We start from the raw sequence: 2,418 nt of genomic DNA, 5'->3' as shown, positions 1-2,418 counted from the left end.
CGGCGGCTCAACAGCGGGACTCGGCAGCGAACGGACCTCCTCCTTCCCTCTCACTCGCTCGCTCTCTCCCTTTCTCTCTTCTCTCTTTCTCTCGGACGGTCACTCTCTCTCTTTCTCCCTTTGTCTTTGTGCGACACTCCTCCCCCCCTGTTCAATCCGCCCCTTCTTCTTTTCTTCCCCCCATGATTAGCATGTAATCATTGGTTTACATGCAAGATGACACTTGTTTAGTCCCTTTAGCCACTTGTGGATTTGCCATGCAAGAGGATGTGCCTCTCTTGGGCCAGCTCCTCCCTCCGAACCCTCCTTGGTCGACGGCCCAATGGGGCTTCATGGGCTGGTCGGATAGCAGCCCTTTCCTTTGGGCTTTGCGGGCTAGGCCAAAAGGGCTGAATGGTGGGGTTGATGTTGGGCCAATAAGGCTGCGTTTTTTTTTACTTCTTTTTTCTGTTTCTAAACACTTTTTCTGTTTTTTTGTTCCTGGGAACAAAAAAAGAATATAAACGCGTTTGGGTGCATTTTTGTTCCTTTTTTGTTTTTCTGTTCCCAGAAACAAATGTGGAACAGAAATAAGAAACAAAAAAATTTTGTTTCTTATTTCTGAAACACATTTGAAGAACAAGAAAGGAACAAAAACATAAGCGATCGTGTTTCTTTTCTATTTTTTGCTCAGCCCTTCGAACACCGCCTCTCCTCCTACGTCTTCTCCACCGTCGTCTTCTCCAGTGCCTCCCACTCTCCGGCGCCGACAGCTGCCTCTATCTCGAGACCATCTAGCTTCTCCACAGTCGTCCTCTCCAGCGCCGATAGCCGCTGCTCCTTCACCAGGTGAACCTGCTCATTGCTCCTCCTTTACCGATTGACAAGGCCCTCATAGATCTGGGCGATGGCTGCTTGGAGCTCGAGCGTGAGGGCTCGCTCGAGCCAGCGCTCGCGACGGCTCGCTCGAGCCAACACTTGCCCAGATCTGCGAGACACTCGCTTGAGCGAGCCTTCGCGCTCGAGCCCCGAGCGAGTGTTGCTCGCCCAGATCTGCGGCAATGTCTGCTCGCTCGCCCAGATCTGTTGCTCTGCTCGCAATGCTCACTCGAGCGAGCATCGCAAGCAGCAGCGTTCTGCTCGCTCGAGCGAGCGTCACTACTCTGCTCGAGCGAGCATTGCGAGCAGAGCAACTACTACTCTGCTCTGCTCGCTCTTGCCCATGTCGCGGCCTTACCCTGTTCGTCTCCTCACCAAAAATGGGCTGACGTTGTCCCCTCTCTCTCTTTCTTGGATGCAAGAAGAACAAGAGGATCTCGAAGGGGAAGAAGGGTGGGAAGAAGAAGGCGTGAGTGCTCAATTCCGCCTCGACTTTGTGGAAATCGATTCTTGTTTTGGGGTACCAGTTCTGCTGTGGTTTAATATTTTTTCTTGTCTAGTCTGGCGGGTGTAGGGTCGATCCGTTCATGAAGAAGGAGTGGTACGATATCAAGGCACCCTCCGTGTATTTTAAGAATATAAGATAGTGACAGCGGAACCGTTCCTTCGGCCGCAGCAGTGTGTCCCGAGACCACCGCTCGCTGGGCCATTTCAAGTCGCTCTCCTGGAGCGTCTCGAGGTCGTGGTCCGCCGCCAGGCAGATTCAGGCGATTAGGAACAACTTGTATGCCCGAGGGGGAACGAGATCGTGGCCACCAATGGCCTCGCCGTGCCGGTGTTCACGATGAACTCGGTGCTCCTCTTCATGACGTGGGCCCTCGTGGCGGCGATCCCGTGCCAGGACTGTGGGCTGCAGGTGCATTTCTCCATCTGAGGCAGTTCGCCTGGGCCGCGCCGATCTTGTCGCTCCACGAGAGGATCATGGAGGAATCGAAGAAGAGGGAGAGGAGGAACGCGTGCGGATTGTCGCAGGAGATCCATCAAATCGAGAGGGGTGCAAGGATAATGAATGAATTGGTGGATTCGGCCCAATTCCCGCTGCCGGCCGAGAAGGAAGAGGAGGTGAGGTAGAGAGTAGAGGACATGGCGGAGGTGTTTGAGGCTGTGAAGGATGGCTTGGATCCATTGGAGAAGCAAGTACGAGAAGTCTTCCATCGGATCGTGCGGAGCCGCACCTAGGGGCTCGATTACATCGGGAGGGCGAACCATTCTGAGTAGAGGGAGCGGTCTCGATGGTCGAACTTTTGTAAAAAAAAAAAATATATATATATATATATATATATATATATATATGAATGTAGCATAGGGGAAGAACCTTACTGGGTTTTGTGCTTCTTTTACTGTTTTGTTCATGATCTAATAATCTCTTGGAGGAAGGTATATGGCATGTCTTACCTGTGTTTTGGGTAAATTTTGGTGTTTGAGCATTTGTATAATTAGGCCGTTCTTGTTCTATGCTCTTTCTTTTTGCTCTTTTGTCAGTACATTGCACTGCAAATA

The 2,418-nt window shown here is 51.5% G+C and overlaps 1 pseudogene; it reads left to right on the top strand.

The window, feature by feature from the left end:
• The first annotated feature begins 886 nt into the window (after positions 1–886).
• On the top strand, positions 887–2,152 carry LOC120287322 (annotated as a pseudogene).
• Positions 2,153–2,418: the final 266 nt, after the last annotated feature.

The sequence above is a fragment of the Eucalyptus grandis genome, chromosome 8, assembly GCF_016545825.1.
Source record: "Eucalyptus grandis isolate ANBG69807.140 chromosome 8, ASM1654582v1, whole genome shotgun sequence".
In the NCBI taxonomy this organism is placed as follows: domain Eukaryota; kingdom Viridiplantae; phylum Streptophyta; class Magnoliopsida; order Myrtales; family Myrtaceae; genus Eucalyptus; species Eucalyptus grandis.
Note: the sequence above shows the minus strand (reverse complement) of the source record. Positions and strands in the feature narration are given on the sequence as shown.